Source organism: Camelus dromedarius, chromosome 12 (genome assembly GCF_036321535.1).
Source record: "Camelus dromedarius isolate mCamDro1 chromosome 12, mCamDro1.pat, whole genome shotgun sequence".
NCBI classification, from domain to species: Eukaryota; Metazoa; Chordata; class Mammalia; order Artiodactyla; family Camelidae; genus Camelus; species Camelus dromedarius.
The window spans coordinates 9,228,892-9,250,009 of record NC_087447.1 but is presented as its reverse complement, the minus strand read 5'-3'; the positions used below and the strand labels follow the sequence as shown (position 1 = coordinate 9,250,009).

Below are 21,118 nucleotides of genomic sequence, written 5' to 3'. Positions count from 1 at the left end.
ATTCTATCCCAGCCCCAACTTGTCCCCAACATCTCTTTCTACACCCTAGATCTGGTCCTCACACATTCCTGCTTTATGAGGTTCCCTGCCTCCTCCTGAACAAAATCCTCCATCCTTAGCATAGCATGCGAGGCTTTTCCTGATTTGAATCCTGCCCAGGGCAGTTCTCACCAGAACCATCCTGCAGCCATTCCACATTGTTCTTGTATTCATTCATTCATTCATTCATTTGTGTCTTCATAAGATGATTCTCAGGGTCTACTCTGAGTAGTGCTAAGCTGGGATTGCTGGGAGCCCCACCCCCTGGGCAGTCCACACTTCTTGCTCACCCTAAACACACTCACTGCCTTTTAGGGCTTCTCACATGCCCTTTTCTCAGCCTGGGAGGCTCCTCCATGAGATAGTTCCTGGATCTTCCTTTCAGATATCACTCCTTCCTCTGAGCTCCATGACTTTTTTTACAAATTTTCATTAAAGTTATCTATGTATTGTGTTAGTCCCCCTTTTAGAAAAATAACAATCTTGGTTACCATTTCAGTAAACTTCCAACAGGCATAAATCTCAGTGTACTCTCCCAGGTGCTTGCTTCATCCTCTCTTATCTGATGAGCGAGGCTTTTCAGTGTGGGTGTCTGTTCCCAGTCTTCAAAGCTAGAGAGGCCTCCTTCTCTCCATCTGGAACTGATACTGAGACAGAAAGGAAGGGGGCAGGACACAGCCATTAAAGGAATGACACAGCAATTAGCACAAGATGGCGAAAAAATCAACTCCCAATAGACCTGGAGATCAAAGATGGCGGGAGGTTGGACCTCCAGTGGACCTTGAACTACACTGTACACATTGTAATGTATTAGCATGATGAATGGCACCCACAGGCACCATGACAGTTCCGAGGCTACCATGAAAGGTCAAAAAGAGGGCTGTGGCCCAATTGCTGGGAATCCCCAACCCCTTCCCCAAAGCAGTTGGAATAATCCTCTCACTTGTTAGCATATAAAAACTAGTGCACTGTGGCTGGAGGTCTCTCTCTCTCTCTCTCTCTCTCTCTCACCTTGTGAGACCGCCCGCACTCTGTCTATGGAATGTGTATCTCCTTATACTCTAACCACCCCCCTCCACTCCACCTCTTGGCCTTTCTCTTGCCTTCTGAGATGGCCTACACTCTAGTGTGCACCTCTGTAAACAAATCTACTTTCACTCAATAACTCACTTGCTCTTGAATTCTTTCTGTTGCCAAAGAACTGGCCTCTGTACACTGATAGCCGAACTGAGAGTCAGAGGCAGAGTTTTGGGAGGATAGAAAAGAACAGCTTTATTGCTTTGCCTGGCAAAGGGAGTCACAGCAGGCTAATGCCTTTAAGACTGTGAGCCCCTCTTGAGGTTGGGGTCTTGAAGTTTTATAGAAAAACCGGTTGGAATAGAAAAGGTGATAACAATCAGGCTATTTTATAAGATGTTACCTTCTTTTCGTCTTGATAAGAGCTTGCTGTTGTTATGGAGGGCCTGAGGAGGGTCTGCCCACTTTCTTGAGGTTCAGTCCATGACCTTCTTTAAAGAACTCTAGGGTGAAAGGATAAGTTATTCTAAGAAAAGAATGCACAGAGAGGAGAACATGTTCATCATAAGATCAGTTTAGGTAGAAATACAGGCTTGAACAACTCAATAGCCATCTTGTTAGTTTTCATCTTGTTAGTTTCATTTCCTATGCAAAGCCAGAAACCTTCACCTGGCAGGGTGCTTCCCAGGGACTCGACCGAGACCTGGGACTTGACCATCCTCTCACGTGCCCTACATTTTCCTGTATCAATACCAGCATGATATGACAGTCCTAGAGAGGAGGCTGACCACTGTGGGGATGGCATGAAGGAGACCCAGTGTTGCCCTCCACTGCTCTGCTCCCTGCAACCAGTTGGCCAGAGATCTTCCTGACACAGGAGTGAAGGGGGCAGGTACAACCCTTGAAGGAATGACACAGCCAATTGAGGACAGGACAAACTGGTTAGAACAAAGATGGCAGAAGATTTGACTATCAGTAGACCTTGGGGCTCAGGCACACTCACATATGCCGTGACAGTTCCTAGGCTGACCATAAAAAGTAAATAGGTAGAGGGGGCAGATTCCTGGAAATCCTCTCCCCTTCCCAAAAGTAGTTGGAATAACCCCCCTACTCACGAGTATACAAAATTACTGAGTCCATAAAACCTAACAGCTCTGCACCTCATGGTCGCTCTCTATTGCCTTCTTTACTTTAAACTAAATATCTCCACACCTCTCTGTCTCTCTCCCTCTCACCTTTCTGAGATGGCCCACATTCTGCCTTTGGAGTGTGTATCTCCTAAGCTGTTTTCCCTTCGGAGTGAGACCAACTGCACTCTGTCTGTAGAGTGTGTATCTCTCTAAATAAACTTGCTTTCACTTTACCATGCCTTGCTCTTGAATGCTTTCTTGTGCTAGGCAAGAACCTATTCTCCCACAACATTCCTACCCCCCTGCTGCGTCAAGCTGCTCTCCAGCAGTTTCTACAATGCTTCCTTCCCACTGACCTCATTAGGAGAGAGGCAGTACGATGTCTGCGCCACTTGCTAACCATGCGTATTTGGCTGTTTCATCTTTCTTAAACCGCCGTCTCTCCATGTTTAAGTTAGACAGTGTGAATCCTGTTCATCTCACAGGGTTGGGGTGAGAAGCTAGTGAGCAGGGTGTATCACAACTCAGGGACCTGGAAATCATCCCACTGAAATGTGAGGGCCCCTTATTCACTCCTAACTCAGCCCCACAGCCGTCCTCACCCTCTACCTCCCTCTGTTCATCTTCACTACTAAAGGGGAGCAGAATTTGCCACCCCGAAATGTCTCTGGCATAAGGATCATTTTAAGCTGATTATTTTTAAGCAACTGCAGACACAGGAAAAGCTCAGAAAACTGAGCAAATTTACTCTTTCATAAGAGACATTCAAACGTTTAAGGGAAATCTCCGTGTATAAGGGTTATCTCCCTCAATGTACTAGGAAAGGAAGGATGACCTTACCTCTAGAAACTCTTGTACAGCAGGCAAAGACTTAAGTCTGCATAACAATCTTACCTTTGATTACTGTGCTTTTCCTCATAACCTCCCAAAACTAACTCTCCACCCTCAACATCTTTTGTCTTCTAAGCTAAGAATGATGTTTAAGGTGAGGGCTTCCGCCATGTTGGGAATGCTCAGTTTTCCTGGGTGTCGCCCATGTATATAGGAGGTATTCATATTATTAAATTTTGTTTGTTTGTTTTTCTCCTGTTACTCTGTCTTATATCAATTTAATTGTTAGATCAGCCGAAGACTATAGAAGGGTAGAGGAAAAGCTTTTCCTCCCCAACAGTAGGCATACTTGGCAGGTTAAACCTCACTGGATGAACACTGCTTGCTCCAGGATTTCTGGGACAGACCTAAGACTGCCATCAAAAGCTGGCAGAACATAAAGGAAAGTTTTATTCTTTGATCAAAGAATGGAGAGGTGTTAGCTTGTGTTCTAGAACCCCCGCTGAGCTGAGGTGTCGGTGCAGCCCTCTGGCACCAGGAAGTCTGGTCTGAAGCTCTGGGGACAAGGCCTCTGCACACGGTACCCTGTGAGCAAGTGACACTAGACTAAGCAAAAAGGAAAAGGAAAAAAAAAAAATTAGACTTTATTTTGTTACCCAGGTTCTAGTTTTATTTCCTGAGAATTGTTAACAGGCTTTGTTGGAGACAGAGGAAGAGAGTAAATAAAAAATAACTTTCAAGCTTTAAAAAGAAAAAAAAAAAAGCTGGCAGAATGTAAGAATTCTTACCACATCAGTCTTGAAGATCTCTTCTCTGCCTGCAGGGTCTGATGGAAGTGAGCATGGTGAGGGTCCTTTCCTTTATGTAAATTTAGGTTAGCAAGTGAAAATATTTTTGGAATTAAATCCTTGGCGCTAATGAGTTTGGTAAAAATTTGTTATGAATACTCATTTCCTGTTGACCCCTTTCCTCCCAGAGATGATCATTGTTTTCTTTTGTCTCCATCATCTATGTCCTGAGAGCTTGGCTTTTTGATCAGTGAGAATATTCTCTCAGGACTCTGCCAACAGGAGGGTGCACGGAACGCCATGCACCTGGTGGGCGGCCATATATGCTATGGAGCCAATAAGCCAGTTGGTCAGAAGCTCAGGTAACAACCCAGGCTTGCAGCTGACCTCGCAATATTCTTTGTCCACTGTACCAGCTCTCAGGGGATTTTGTCATACAGGGTCCTGGTCTATATGAGGATTTTGTCCTCTCAACCTTTGTTGCTTTGTTAGTGCTGGAAAAATCCCCTTCCAGTAGTGCCTGCCTGATGTCACAGATTAGCAGTTCTTTAACTAGGGGCACCCCACTTTCTCTTGGGCAACTGGAGGTACAGTTTTCACCACACCGTTCTTACCAGCTGTAGCAAAAAAGGCCTTTGACTTCTTAGACTATCTTTGAGAGTGAACCTTCTGGATTGTGTGAGGGCTGCATTTTTCTTTTCTTCACTCTCTTATAGAACGTCTCTTGCATCCTTGGTTAAGCCATAAAAAGGCTTATTGCTTTGAGTTGCTATTTGAATTGGCGCTATTTAAAAGAAAGAAAAAACTATGTTAGAGGGCTCTCATCCTAAACAGTTCTCATTAGTACCTCTGGAAAGACCAAGTTAAAAAATGGATACAAATAAATATAATGACTAGCCTTAGTGACTCCCTTAACAAAATGACAGGACAAAAATTACACTTGGAACACAAATTAATCTCCACATCCAAAGAGCATGCCATCTTCTGGCACACCTGCTTGTTTTGTGTCTAAGAACTGTGGTCCTAGAAGTTGTAGATATCTACAAAAATGGGGAAATCTTACTAAGCTTGTGTATGTCCTAGGGACTTGGCTAACTTTCAGGTTGGGAGCTCCAAAATAGGGCTGGACAGAAATGTGGGTTGCACCACATTTGCAGCTAGAAATGGCTGCACAGAAATTGTAGGTTAAACCCTATCTGTGGCTAGAGTCCTACCAAATTGCTGCTAGCCCTCAGGGAAATTATAGCCTAGAATTACAATGGCCATTATCCCAATAAGATCAGATCATCTGGGAAGTGCACTTAAAAGCAAGGGCTTCCAAATCAAACAGAATGGGATATCCATTTTAATTGGTATGCGGAAGCCTCCCAAAATAGCTTCACTGAAAGATTTGTTGTAAAAGGCTAAGGAAAAAAGTAAAGATAAGAGGTACCTAAAGCAAAAGTCTGTAAGATTGACAATTCCTACTGCTCTTCTCTACCCTCCTTTATTTGAGTACTCATTCTAGTCATCTTTTGTCTGAAATGCCTTTCCACTCTGAAGAGACTATTAAACAATTAGCTTTTAAAACAAAACCAATGCAGGTAAACAGATGTGGGGCGTGACGAGGGTTGTGTCCCAGGTCTTGGTGGAGCCCCTGGGATGTGCCCTGCCAGGTGTGGATCCTTGGCTTCATTCAGGAAAGAATTCAAGTGCAAGCTACAGTTGAGTAAAGGTAGATTTATTTAGAGAGATACATACTGCACAGAGCGTAAGGCAAGAGAAAGACAAGGGAAGAGGTGTGGGAATTGGGTGCTTAGGTTAAAGTAAAAGTAGGTACACACTCCATAGACAGAGTGCGGGCAATCTCCAAAGAGGAGGGAGTGAAAAGGGCCATTAGGCGTGGTGTTGTCAGTTTTTATGGGATTGGTAGCTTCACATGCTTCACACACAGTTGGGACCATTCCAACGGCCCTGGAGAAGGGGCTGGGATTCTCAGGAATTGGGTCACCACCCATTCTTTGGCCTATTGTGGTCTGCCTTGGGCTGTCATGGAGGCCGCGGGCATGTTACAATGAGCAGATACGCTCAAGATCTACTAGAAGCCAAACCTCCCACCAACTTAATCCTCAAGGCCAACTAGGAGTTGAATCTTCCACCATTTTGGTTTTAATTGCTGTCATTCATTGAGTGGCTGTGCCCTGTCCCCTTCCATCCTGTTCAAAACCATTTGAGGTTGCAGGTGACCTTCCTCAGATACCTTTCACTCCTTGGTCAAGGGCTGAACTAAGGGCCATAGTTAAAGAATTTCTTAAACCCCTGAAGAATCCTGAAAAAAATTTTTAAGTGGATTACCTCCTGAGATTAGCCATTAAATAAAAATGAGGAAAAAAATAAGATGGGAGGCTGAACTCATGATGATAGATGATATTCAGAGCCTGATGGGGATTTCTTTTAGGCCTTCTCCCCAAAACTAAATATACCTAGAGGAAAAGAAATAACACTCCAACACAGAGAGGTGGATGGGTGTAACAGTCCTCTGATGTCGCTTAGGCAACAACACAATTCTTTGAGGAACTGGAAACAACTGTCTTTGCCAAGCAAACCTCTATGAGGCTAGAGAGGTAAGTCTAGAGGTAATTCAAAACCCTACAAGCTCACAACCTCCCTTTTCATCTCAAAATGCCTGCAGATATTGGGACACTGGAAACCGAATTGTCCTGCACTTAAGATAAAGAAGAGGGGAGGCTATAGCTAGCTCAGTGGTAGAGCACATGCTTAGCATGCATAAGGTCCTGGGTTTGATCCTCAGTACCTCCATTAAACATACAAACAAATAAATAAATAAACAAACAAATATATAAACCTAATTACCATGCCCTCCCCCCAAAAAAGATAAAGGAAAAACCTAAATCGACATAGTAACAACACTAAAGCTCTGATAATAAGCAAATATGGCCCCCAAATTCCATCTTAGAGAAAACTTGTGTTCTTTTTCTGTGCCTTTGTTTTTTGTTTGTTTGTTTGTTTTCTGTGCCTTTGTGATGTGGATTTCTACACACCCCCCACCCCATTCTCTCAGACCTCAGAGAGAATATTCTTTGAAATGCATACTTTAAAGAGATGTTTCTTATCAAAAGTTAAAAAAGAAAAAGAAGTATTTGGAAATTAGGCAAATGAAACATCCTCACAAATATTCATAACTATGAGGCCTTTGTGTCTGACTATACGTTTATGTGTGTCTATATTCCTATGTTGTAGATGTGTGACATATTTCTAACTTCAGATGACAATGCCAAAATTAATGTGTAAAAAAGCTCATTTTAGTTGGCTTGAAGGCAAACACTCACTAAGGATCAGGTATTCTAAAATTCTCAGAAATATAGAAACTAACCCAAATTAATTTCAGGTTCATGTGATTTGAGAAAATAGTATTAAAGCAAATTTAAGTTTGTGGCTTAATTAAAATTGGAATGCCTTCAGAGTTATCAGCATGGAATATAATGAAGATAAACAACTTTTATACTACCTGGGTTTGTTAGTCAAATAAGGTTGTGGGTTTATTAGTTAAGTAAGTTCATGTTATTTCTGTTACAAAATTTGTCAGCTAGAAAAATAAATTGGGATGATAGTTGACTGTCTAATGTCTCATGAAGTTTTCATCATTCTTAAGAACAAGTAAATCAAATAGATGAAAGTTGGATAAAAAGGTTTTGAGATGAATTCTTGAGCATTATGTTTGTATAGTATGTGTACTTAAAAATGGCTTCCAAAATCTTTTTGGTAACTTGAAGCTTTGGAGTTTTGCTAAGTTGAGTTAAATAGTGGAAAATTTTCAAATATCTAGATCATTTCTAATACAATAAAGTATTGAGCATTAATTACTGAACATAGGCTTACTAACTTTTGTTTTCTTTTTTCAGAAAAACTAAAAATATTTGGGTCCATTAGTAAACATATTTCAAACACTGAAGACTTGAACTATGTGGAAGCATATGTCTCCTGAAATTATAAAATGTAATCATAAGTTTGTCAATCTAAAAAATACTGGTGTAACATCCAGTTCACAATTGCTTACTTCTTAGCCTTCATTAGAAATTAAGGGTTTCTAAGAGGTAAAACAAAATCTAATATATGTGATTGAAGCTGCTAGAAATAACAAGGGCAACATCTCTGTATGCAAGGAAAGTAAGATGTGTGTTTTCAGTGAAAGAAGACACAAAGAATTAAAGTGTAGTTTGTTAAGGGCAAAGAAAGTAATCTTGTCCTAAAGAGAGGCTTGGAAAGAGGGAAAACTTAGGACAAAATCTGAATGTAAAAAAGAAAGTTGTAGAAGGTTTATGGAAAAGGAATATTTGAAAAGGAATTTTACGTGTGCTCAGGACTAGCTAGGAATCGAGTAAACTGAATTAAGTAAATGAGTTTCAATATCAAAACTACACTGATGTAAAAGTGAAATTTGATTTTCTCTTTGTTGAAAGGACAAAGTTTTCTTGAACGATTGTTTTCTTGGACTATTGGTCTGCTTTTGATAAGAGATGGTAAAAGGTTTTGTTTATCTTTAAAAGTAATCTGCCTAGAAAACAAGAATTCTGTAGTTAGCCAAAATATTTTCCTGTGTTATCAGGTCTTTGTTTACTTAAGTAAACCTAGTCCCCTTGATATTAAAATAGCTAAGTTTTGCTTAGAACTACGCTAACCATCTATGTTTGCCTATGAAGTCTTTAATTGTCACTCTGGTTAAATGGATAACTAAGTATTGTTTCACAGTGACCTATAATCCTATTTGACCACGTGTTTTCAAACATTTTTGATATTTTTGACAAACTTTCCAAAAATCAAATTCTAAATAAAGGCTAAATCTGAAATTTTCCAGAGGGCCCCTGGAACATCTCAAAAGATTTGTTAAGTAAGTAATACGAAGCCTTCTTTATGGTGTGTCTGTATAGGTATATATAATAAGTATTCTAGAAATTATGTGGAATTTCTGGAAATCTGATATATCCTGGTGTGTTATCAGTCATAATTGCAGCTATTATCTTAAAATGTTGTATGTTATAGAAATAACCAAATTTTCTTGTCAATTCTATTATAACAAACTCTCATCAGATCTTTAATAATTGACATTTTAAAGTCTTTTGTCATTTACAGAGTTATCATTTTACCCAGATGCTTTAACAAAAATGTTCCTGCAGAGGTATATCATTTTCAAGGAGACTCATGGAAAGGATTTTTGACAAATACAAGTTCATGATAACCTTAAGATGATAAAACTGACCTGGGTAGGAATTTACAGAACTCTAAGGAAAAACTGGATTCATAAAACTTCTAACAAAAGATTGAAATCAATAAGAAGTAATAGCATGGAACTGAATGAACTGATAAGAATGATTATAATTTTTGTGATTTGTTTTATTGCTGATTCTCTAATATTTTGTTTTTCCAGATTTAAGGAAAAATTTTTTCTCTTAAGCTATCTATGGTTATAGCAATTTGGTAAAATATATCTTTGTGAACAAAGATGAAACATTTATCTTTTTCTCCCTACTTGATCCCTCCAGAACTCAGAAACTCTTAGGACTATTATTTTCATGACAATATAGTTATTTGCATAAGTTCAGTAAGAATCTATTCTCCTTGTAACAGGACATAACAGGAAATGTTGAGTATATTCCAAAGCTTTGACTTGAATGTCATATTTGAGAGAGATGTGACTAGACATCTTCAAGGAACTAAGGTTGGCTTTACAGAGTGAAAAAAGCCTCTTGGGAAAATCGGCTTGGTACCTTGTTTACAAGATTACCAGCAAACTTACCAGGTGAATAGGAAAGGTCACTTCCTGGCAGGTACAGGAATCTCAGGATGTTTTGGGGACCTTGAAAAGAGTAATTCACTCAAACCTACAGATATTGCAAATGAGTCTGAGTCTGATGGGGTTGAGCTAAAATGACAAAACAGTCAGTTATTTTACCAGCAAAATGAGTTAGTATGGGAAGAGCAAAGAATTTTAATTTGGGACATAAAACCAATGGCAAATCACAAGTAAGTCAGGAGAACAAAGGAGAGAGAGGACCATTCTTCTATAGAGGAGAAGGAGGAGTTGGGAAGGGCTATTAAAATAGAAAGTTTATTGAAGGAAACTGGGAATTTGAGGGTAGTGGCTTTTTATTGGCTGAGTTATGAGTCTATCATTGCCCAGCAAGGAGAAATTCTTCCTTCCTCCTGCTGGGGAGTAAGTAGTAACTTTCTTTATGTTGGAGAAACAAAAGTACTTCCTGTTGCATCTGCAATTGACATTCATTGGTGAGACATGACAGCTCTCTCTTCTGGCCTCCCAACTCCCAATTTTTTAAACTTTTTTTTCCTTAATTTAAGTATAGTTTATTTACAATGTTGTGTTAGTTTCTGGTGCACAGCATAGTGATTCAGATATATCTATATATCTATAGATATATATAGGTGTAGATATAGATATCTTTTTTCACTAAAAGTTATTATAAGCTATTGAATATAGTTCCCTGTGCTATATAGTAGGACCTTGGTGTTTATCTATTGTATATACAGTAGTATGTATCTGCTAATCCTGAACTCCTAGTTTATCCCTCCCCCCTACCCTTTTCCCCTTTGGTAACCATAAGTGTGTTTCTATGTCTGTGAGTCTGTTTCTGTTTTGTAAATAAGTTCATTTGTGTCATTTTTGTAGATTCCACATATAAGTGATATCATGATATTTGTGTTTCTCTGTCTGACTTACTTCACTTAGTATGAGACTTTCTAAATCCATTCATGTTGCTGCAAATGGCATTATTTCATTCTTTTTTATGGCTGAGTAGTATTCTATTATATATAAACACCACAACTTCTTTATCCAATAGTCTGTTGATGGACATTTAGGTTGCTTCCATGTCTTGGCTAGTGTCAATAGTGCTGCTATGAACATTGGGGCCAATTCCATTTTAAGTGAGGTTTCTGTTTATTAATTTCAAAATGGCAGGCCCTTGGCTTGGCTTGGCTTCTTGACCTCTAGAGGCCGTTAAAAGTTCAATCTGAAGATTCCTTCTAAAAGTTCCAGCAAAGCAGATTTTAAAGAGCCTATATTATCAATTGCTATTCTTGCTGCATTTATATAAATAACCTGGCCAAATTTAATAAGATTAGACTTGTTTTGCAAACAAATTAGTGTTAATTTGGCTGTCTTTGGTAGAAATTAGTGTGATTTTAAAGAGGAAAGCTATGTTTCAATAGCACATCTTAGTGGATATTAAATTCTAGTGGTGTTCACTGTCTTTGAAATTTTATTTACTTGTAAACTGAACTAGATTCTGAATTCTTCTAGTTTCCTCCAGTATCTGGTTATGCCTCTCCAAAGTAACATTTTCAACTTTCCCCTACCCTTTTGACTTGGAACACTGAGAACAAAAGCTGCTCTTATCCCAAAAGCCCTACAAACAGAATGTGAATGACTTGATATAAATTTCAGAGAAATCACAGCAGCTCATGTTTAGACAATCTTCTTTGTGCTTGTTGCCTATCTGGCCACTCAGAAATGCTCCATGGGCCACCAGTACGCCCAATGACATCATCAGAGACATTCAAACTGCAAATCAGGAAAATCTTTCAGACTGCCACTGCCTGCCCTCACTCCATCTGAAGCTTTGAGTCTGACATCTAGAAGCCATGTGAGCTCCCACTGGCAGCTCTCAGGACTCAGATGCTGGGTTTATAATTTGCTTCAACCACCTTTGTTTTTGTTTTGCTTCTATAGAAATTCCTCTTATTAAATACCTGATTTCCTGCATAATATGGTCTAACTTTGGAAGCCCAGCTGCATCACCTGCCTCCTGAAATGAGACAGCGGTGTTAATGGACCTCGCCAAGCCTCACCATTGGGAAACTGGTTCAATGAGATATGGAGCAATCTATCTGGATTGTGAAACATCTTGGGGAATTTTCAAAGGCGGCACTGTAGAGGAGCAGAACTTACCACCACAAAATAAATCTTTGGCATAAGGGTTATTTTAGGCTGATGATTTTTAAGAAACTGCAGGCAGTGAGAAGCCCTGAAAACTGAGTAGACATTACCCTTTTGTAAGAGGTATTCACATATATAGGGGAAATCTCCATTTGTACCAGGAAGAGGCCTTATCTCTAGAAATTCTTTTTTTTTTTTCCAGTGGAAGTACTGGGAATTGAATCTAGGACTTCGTGCATGCTAAGCATGCACTCTACCACTGAGCTATACCCTCTACCCTAGAAACACTTATCAACACATGAGACAAGGAGTTACTGCACAAAAACCTAACCTTGTTTGAGAAGGAAAAGCTGGGCTGGGCTAACAAGATAACTCATAAATCTAAGTGTAGCAAGTGACAGTTTACTGATCTAAGTTCTGCTGGGCTAACTCATAAATCTGAAGTTTAGTGTCAGTTTACTGGGCTAACAAACTAACTCATAAATCCAAGCTCAACAAGTGTCAGTAACGTGATCTGTTCCTAATAGATAAGTTCCAGTGTACTGATTCCTTGGTTTTGCTGTTCAAGCCTTATTGGCTAATAGCTCCAAGCTTGTAATTAACCCTCTAAAACCCCATGCACACGTCTCGGAGGTGCTCAGAGCTTTGGAGCAAAAGCCCCTCTGAGCCCGCCGGCGTAATAAATCTGAGTACTCCAACCCTCCGAGTGGTGCTTGTTTCTTGGCTGGCCTGTCATTTCCCTAACAGTTTACTGCAGTTTTCCAGGCAACCTCCCTGGCTCTCTATCCCCAACATCTTTTGTTTTTAACTGAAAATGGTATTTAAATGGAAAGGCTTCTGCCATTTTGCAATTTGGTGGGACAGGTAGTTACTCAGTTTTTCTGGGTGTCTCCCATGCAAACAGGAGGTATACATGCTATTAAATGTTTGTTTTTTCCACCGGTTAATGTCTTCTATCAGTTTAATCACTAGACCAGCCAAAAACCTAGGCAAGTAGAGAAATTCAGCCTTCTGAATGCAGGATTTCAGGCAGTCCCTTGGCTAGGTCGCTGTTCCTAAGCAGCTCCATCCCCCTGGGTCTAGGAGCTTGCACAGCTCTAGCCTTTAGATTTCCCCATCTTTATTTCCTAGAGTCTGTACAACACCACTGAACAGTTAACCACAGGAGGTCCTATATTGCTGCCATGTCACCTTTCCCAACTAGGCTGTGAAATTCCTGAGTCCAAGGCAAGAACTGAGACAGGAAGGGGGCAGTGCACAGCCATTCAAGGAATAATACAGCAATTAACATCAAAATGGTGGAAGATTCAATCCCCAGCAGGCCTTGAGGCTCAAGATGGTGGGAGATATGACTTCTGGTAGACCCTGAGCTTCATTATATGCCCACTGTAATAGATTAACATGGTGAATAACATGCCCACAGTCACCATGACAGTCCCAAGGCTAGCCATAAAAGGTTACAGAGTGGGAAGTGGCCAAATTTCTAGGAATCACAGCCCCTTCCCTAGGATAGTTAGACTAGTCCTTCCACTTACTAGCATATGAAGTCACTGAGCCCATAAAAACTGGCAACACGGTGCCTCGTGGCTGCCATCTCTTTCTCTCTCCCAGTTTGGAGACAGTCCGCACTCTGTCTATGGAGTGTGTACCTACTTTTACTTTAACCTGAGCACCCAATTCCCACACCTCTTTCCTTGTCTTTCTCTTGCCTTACGCTCTATGCAGTATGTATCTCTCTAAATATATCTACCTTTACTCAATTGTAGCTCACACTTGAATTCTTTTCTGGGCAAAGCCAAGGACCCACACCTGGTGGGGCATGTCCCAGAGGAGGTAAACAGGGGGAAATCCCATACATCCAAATGTTCCTGATCCTATACCAAAAACCCTGGTCTAAGGATCTCCTGCTGGATATTCCTGGCCCGTGTCCCCTCAAAGCATCTCCCACTGTGAAGGAAAAGCTGGGCTGGTCTAACAAGGTAACTCACAAGTCTAGGAAAGTGAAGGAGATGCTGGGCTGGGCTGGCAGGATAACTCACAAATCTAAGTATTGGAATACTGATCTGAGTTCTGCTGGACTAACTTGTAAATCTAGGTTAATTAGTGTTGGTTTGCTGTTCATGTTTTTTGCTAGCCAGCTGGATTTTCAAAGATATATATCTGGCTTTGGAATGTTGGTTTGCTGCCTCCCTGCCTCCACTTTTGTGATAATGATGCTGCTAAAGCTGTTCCATGCCTATTGGCCAAATACCCCAAGCTTGTACTTTACCCTATAAAACCTCATGCGCACGTCTTGGAGGTGCTCAGAGCTTCAGAGCAGAAGCCCCTCTGAGCCCACCAGCATAATACATCTGAGTACTCCAACCCTCCGAGTGGTGCTTGTTTCTTGGCTGGCCTGTCATTTCCATAACACCACAGGAGCTCAGTGTTCTAGATGACCCTCTTATGAATCCAGTTCCTCAAGGTCCACAGCCAGAAGTTCCTACTTCCCCCAACTCTGAGGGGGAACAGTCTTCCCCAGCATCTCCCTCACCAGAGGAAAGTCCTGCCAGTGCTACTCCAAGTGGGGCCACCTGCCAACCTCCTGCTACCAAACTCTGCCCCTTGAGGGAAGTGCCAGCTGGTGTTGGAGGAACAATCATAGTTCACTTCCCCTTTTCTATGACTGATTGGGCTACTTGCAAAGAGAAATTTGGGCATTTCTCCAAGGACTCCAGTAGGTTCATGGAGGAATTTGCCAGGCTGACAATGGCCTCTGCGCTTACCTGGGGGGACCTACAGGTCCTCCTTCAACCTGCTGCACTTTCGAGGAAAAAAGCCGGATCCTCGGTGCAGCTTGGGTGTATGCCAATGAACTGGCTGCCTGTGACCAGGGATGTATAATCTCCCTTACTGGGGGGATGCAATCCCTGACCAAGACCCCCATTGGAACTACAACCAGGGAGGTAGAGGGCTTGAATGCAGAAACCGTATGGTAACTTGCCTCATAAAGGGGATGAAAAAATGTGTTGTTAAGACTGTCAATTATGACAAAGTCAGGGAAGTAACACAGGGAAAAGATGAGAATCCAGCCCTCTTCCAGGGCCGCTTAGTGGAGGCCCTTAAAAAGTATGCTAATGTTAACCCCCAAACCCCTGAGGGGGAAGTCCTGGTAAACACCCATTTTATCACTCAGTCGGGCCCCAGACATCAGGAGACAATTACAGAAGGCAGCTCTGGGACCACAGACCCTCAGGGATCAGCTCGTGGAGCTGGCATTCGGAGTATTTAACAATAGAGACAGGGATGGGGAGGCAAGAAGGATCCAGGGACAACAGCGAAAGGCACAATTCCTAGCGGCTGCCCTAAGCCATGCGCCACCTCAGGGTTACCCTCTTTCAAGAAGACCCATGGCGAAGACAGGATCCAGGATGCCTGGATCAGATCCACTGTCTTGCCAAAAAGGGACCTGTTTTAAGTGTGGCCAGGAGGGCCACTGGAAGAATGAATGCCCTATGTTTGAAAAAGGTCCACGGGGACCCTGCCCGATATGCAAACAAAAAGGCCACTGGAAATGGGACTGCCCCCAGTCCTGAAGGGGGCTTGGGTCTCCCAAACCAATGATGGCCGAGATGACTGAAGACTGATGGGGCCCTCAGCCCTCAGTGTCTCTCACAGGACACCTGGTCACTTCTCTGGAGGAGCCTCGGGTAACCCTTGACATGCAGGTAGAAAGGTTGTTTTCTTATTAGATATGGGAGTCACCTACTCTGTGCTAACTGATTTCCCTGGACCTTTGTCCCCCAGTCCTGTGTAATAATGGGGATCAATGGGAAGCCCCAAACCAAGCGATTCACACACACACACACCCCTTAGCTGCCTGCTAGAAAATTTTACCTTTGCACATCAGTTTCTGCTCATGCCTAAGTGCCCCATCCCCTTGTTGGGAAGGGATTTACTCACTAAATTCCAGACAGTAATACAATTTGGACACCCTCATGAAGAAGGCACTCACCAAGAAAAAGGACTGCTCTGGGCCTTGGGAACCCACTTCAATACTAAATCAGGGGAGATCTCCCTTCCACCTCATATTGTTTCTCAAGTAAACCCTGCTGTCTGGGACACAGAGGTCCCTGGCAAGGCTACTAACGTGCCCCCAGTTCAGATCTCATTAAAGCCAAATACTAATTACCCATGGAGGAGATAGTATCCCTTGAGGCCTAAGACCCAATGAGGTATCCAGCCTTTGATAACCAGGTTCTTAAAATATGGGCTGTTACCACCCTGCCAATCTCCATGTAATACTCCTATCCTGCCCATCAAAAAGCAAAATGGAGAATACTGGTTTGTTCAAGACCTCAGGGCAGTTAATGAGGCAGTGGTACCAATTCACCCAATAGTCCCTAATCCATACTTTATTGACCCAGGTCCCAGAAAATGCAACTTGGTTCACAGTGCTAGATCTAAAGGATGGTTTCTTTTGCATTCCTCTGCATCCAGACTCCCAATACGTCTTTGCCTTTGAGGGGACAGATCCAGACACTCGTAGTGTTTCTCAGCTAACCTGGACTGTGCTGCCCCAAGGCTTCAGGGACAGCCCTCACTTGTTCAGAAATGCATCAGAAAAAGAGTTGAGAGAATTAAGATTGACCAATGGCTCTCTCTTACAGTATGTGAATGATCTCTTAATTTGTAGCCCCACTAGAGAGGATTCAAATAAAAACACTACTCAGGTTCTCAGCTTCCTAGGGGAAGGAGGATATCGAGTCTCTCCCCACATGGCCCAGGTTTCCATGCAGCAGGTTAAGTACCTGGGATATATGCTCTGCCCTGGGACCAGAGCTCTAGCCCAAGACGGAGAGGAAGCTATTAGGACCCTTCAACCCCCAGACTAAGAAGCAACTGAGGGCCTTTCTGGGGGTGGCGGGATCTGGCAGGACCTGGATTCCTGGATTTGGGCTTATTGCAAAGCCTCTTTATGAGGCCCTAAAAAGGGGTGACCACGGACCCCTAAATTGGGACAAAAATTGTCAACAGGCATTTCTACCTTTAAAACAGAAACTAGGAACTGTGCCTGCACTGGGTCTTCCAAACTTAGAAAAACCTTTTACGCTCTATGTAGCTGAGAGGCAAGGAGGAGCTTTGGGCATCCTCACCCAGAAGCTCGGGGGCCTGCCTAGACTAATAGCTTATTTCTCAAAACAACTTCATCAGGTGGCCACAGGGTGGCCAGGATGTCTTAGGGCAGTAGCTGCCACTGCTCTGTTAGTAGATGAGGCCAATAAGCTTACCCTGGGGCAGCCACTGGAAGTTCTAACCACCCACTAGGTACAAGGAGTCTTAGAGACTGAAGGACACCCCTGGCTGACAGGTGGGCGACTACTTAAATACCAAGCCCTCCTACTTGATTCCCCAGACAGAACTCTTAAAGTTTGTCAGGTTTTTAGTCCAGCCACTCTAGTGCCGGATCCCCATCCCAGGAATCCCTTATTCACTCCTGTGTGGAGACTATTAAACAAGTTTACTCCAGCTGGCCAGATCTCAGGGGTGAGCCCCTGTCCAGTCCCGAAGCAGAATGGTTTACAGATGGAAGCAGCTTTATACATAACGGAACAAGGCGAGCTGGTTACGCTATAGTAAACCTATAAACAGTCGTTGAGTCTGGAGCTCTACCCTCCCAGACTTCTGCGCAAAAGGCTGAACTAAGAGCACTCCAATTAGGAAAAGGTTTAAGAATCAACCCCCTTCTAGCATACATAAATAAGTAAGCCTAGTTACTACACCCCCTCAAGAAAAAAAAAAAAAAAGAATCAATACCTATACTGACTCTAAATATGGATTCCTCATGTCACATGCCCATGCTGCCGTATGGAAAGAAAGGGGACTGCTAACAGCCAGGGGGTCCCCTATGAAACACCAGGCAGAAATTCTAAAACTCCTAGAAGCAGTCCAGCTTCCCAAAGAGGTTGCAGTTACACACTGCAGGGGTCACCAAAAGGGTGAATCTTCCCTTATGAAAGGAAACGCCCTCGCAGGCAAGGCTGCCGAAGCTGTAGCCAGAGAATAGCCGGTCTCACAAGCTGCAGGTCTCCCACCTGAGGACCAGCCTCTCCCAACGGCACCGTCCTATACACCTGAAGAGGTCGAATAGGCTAAACTCAGAGGGCTAGAGAAGAATTTCTCAGGGAGGCTGATGAAAGATAATAAGCTTCTCATTCCTGGGGACAAACAATGGAAAATAATTAAGCATCTCCACGAGTCCACCAACCTAGGGCGGGACTCCATGCTCAGACTAATTTCTCAAGTGTTCCCAGGTAAGGGACTGTCCCAAATGGTTAAAAAGGTCACTAGGGCCTGTGAACTCTGTGCCCGCAATGACCCAGGGAGCCACCCTATACCCTCACCCCTACTCTGGCCCACACAACATCGGGGAACTTACCCAAGGGAAGACTGGCAAATGGGCTGCCCTCTTGTAAGCGATAGAAATACCTGTTGGGATTCATAGACACCTTTGCAGGATGGGTAGAAGCTTTCCCTACCAGAATGGAAAAAGCAATAGAAGTGTCAAAATTTCTGCTCAAAGAAATAATCCCAAGATTTGGGCTAACAAAAAGCTTACCGAATTATAATGGACCCTCCTTCATTGCCAAGGTGACTCAACAGGTTTCTTCAGCTCTAGGTATTAACTTTTGCCTCCACTCTTTCTGGAGGCCCCAGTCTTTAGGCAAGGTAGAAAAAGCAAATCACGTTCTGAAAAGAACACTTGCTAAGCTATGCCCAGAGACTCTAGAAACCTCTGTGCCCCTCCTGCCTATAGCCCTTCTAAGAATAAGAACGGCCTCTAAGGGAATTTTAAAACTTAGCCCATTTGAAATGATTTATGGGAGGCTCTTTTGAACTTCAGGTTCCTTGTTTGATGTGGAGACCCATAAAATAGCTTCCTATCTTGTTAGCTTAAGCCACGTTCAAAGAGACCATTAAAAATATGGAAACAACGTTGCCCTTTCCCACAGAGGAAAAGGCTGAAGTCCCTGTCCAGTTAGGGAACTTTGTTTTACTAAAAACTTGGAAGGAGGGGGTACCCTGAAGACCAGCTGCAGCCAAAATGGAAGGGACCATATCAGATATTACTAAGCACCTCAACTGCCTTTAAGCTATGAGGAGTTGCTAGTTGGGTACATCTGTCCAGAATAAAACCTGTAACTTATTGTGAAGGAAAAGCCGGGCTGGGCTAACAAGCTAACTCACAAATCTAAGTGTAACAAGTGTCGGATTACTGATCTGAGTTCTGCTGGGCTAACTCGTAAATCTAAGTTCATAAGTGTCAGCTTGCTGATTCCTGGGTCTTTTTTTTTTTTTTTTTTTTTTTTTTTTAGCCAGCTGGTTTTTCAGAGACATATCTGGCCTTGAAGTGTTGGTTTGCTGCCTCCCTGCCTCTACTTTTGTGATAATGATGCTGCTAAAGCTGTTCCATGCCTATTGGCCGAACACCCCAAGCTTGTAATTAACCCTGTAAAACCTCATGCGCACATCTTGGAGGTGCTCAGAGCTTCAGAGCAGAAGCCCCTCTGAGCCCGCTGGTGTAATACATCTGAGTACTCCAACCCTCTGAGTGGTGCTTGTTTCTTGGCTGGCCTGTCATTTCCACAACATTTCTGGAGGCCCCAGCGAGATTCAACCACGCCAGCCCCTTGAGCCGCTGGACTGGTGGCTCCGGCCAACCGGGGGACGGGACTCCGGCAGCGAACGAAGTGGCGCCGCCCGACGGTATTCCGGGTTCTCTTTCATGACCGTGACTCGGCCCCCCTGGGTGGCTGGGCTACAGCCAGAGCTAGACTCAATGGAGGGACGGACAGACTCACCAAGTGGCTGTCCAGACAAGGTAGGAACCCCCGGGAGGAATCAGGTCATGTCCCATTGGACAGAAGAAGAGGCTGATACCCTCTTACAGGTTTTCCATCTGACAGTATTCCAGATGGGGTAATCAGGTCAGGAATAAGGTCCTGTCCCAGTGGACAGAAGAGGAGGCGGATCCCCTCCTACAGGAAACAGGATATTGGGATTGGTGGGAGGACTGTTGTTAACTTCTGTGTGTGTGAACGAAGGTGTGGCCTGTGAAGCATGCGATCAGGCTCGAGTTTGTAGCTCCACGGCATTCTGCTACAGAGTTCGAATGAGTCCCAACCTGTGGTTCCATGGTGACCTCATATGGCTCAGGGCGGTATCGGTCCCTCAGGGTCCCGATCGGAGTCAGAGGCTTATACTGACCCGCCAAAGCTAAGAGGCACCTTCGTCCCTGTGAGGGGAACAGCCAGGCAGACACAGCAAAAACCGTCCCTTGTCTTGTCTGCGACACCGGCACAGGGTGGCTACACTGGGAGGAAAGGGACATAAAACAGGGTAGAAGTAAATGATACCTGTGCTCTTGGGGACTAAAACGAGGCTACTTTAAAAAGTTTCAGATGCGACCTTGTCACCAGTCCCCTGGAATATCCAGTTGTGATTAATAAACCAGCCTCAATACTACCCCTCTGTCTAAAATAAAGCTGGCAAGACCTGAGCCAGAGGGAGCTACCCCAGGACTGGCTGGAACCCTCTTTTGAGGTCCCCTTTTGGTCCATTTATTCTGCCGCCAGCTGGCTATCCCAGCCTCATATTTTGTCAATTTAGGCTATAGAGAAGGCTTTGTGCAGGGACCCCCTAGAGCTCATCCAGGCCCAGGGGAGCCTCAGGGACAAGTGCCTGTCGTGAAACCCTAACTCACTGGCAGCACTTGCAGCCAAGCAGATAGATAGTAGGACCAGAGAGGCAGCAGAGTTAAAAAAAAAAAAAAAAAAAAAAAAAAAAACTCCACTATTTTGAGGAGTAGTAAAAAAGAAAAAGAAAAAAAAAAAAACAAAACAGAAATACTGGGGTCACAGTTCTTGGTGCCAGGAGCAGACCCACACCAATAGGCCATAAAATCTGTCAATTAATAATAATGGGAGCCTCTAAATCAAAGCTGACAGTTCTGAACTGCATGATTAAAAATTTCAAAAAGGAGTTCTCAGGAAACTATGGAGTTTAAATAACCCCTGGCAGGCTCTGTACTTTGTGTGAACTTGAATGGCAGACCTTTGGAGTTGGGTGGCCCTCATGAGAAACTTTGGACCTAGCAACAATGCAAGTAAGCTATTGAATAATTACCAGAACCCCAGGCCACCCAGATCAATTCCCTTAAATTGACTCCTGGCTAAATATCACCCAGAATCTACCCCCATGGATTTGGTTCTGCTCAAATGGACCTGGACAATGCAAGATATTAGCAGCTCAGCCGGTCCAGGCCAAAAAAAAAAAAGGACAGATAGAGAAAAGCCTATTTTCCAGGGAGACACAGAGGACAA

The 21,118-nt window shown here is 43.2% G+C and overlaps 1 long non-coding RNA gene across 4 annotated transcripts in view; it reads left to right on the top strand.

Moving 5' to 3' along the window:
• The window catches only part of LOC105091476 (uncharacterized), a 59,960-nt gene extending 47,506 nt beyond the window's left edge, over positions 1–12,454 (top strand). For all 4 annotated transcript variants that reach the window (XR_010383329.1, XR_010383328.1, XR_010383327.1 and 1 more), the window contains one exon: positions 11,550–12,454. This is a non-coding gene — a long non-coding RNA (uncharacterized LOC105091476). The remainder of the gene's footprint in view (positions 1–11,549) is intronic.
• Positions 12,455–21,118: the final 8,664 nt, after the last annotated feature.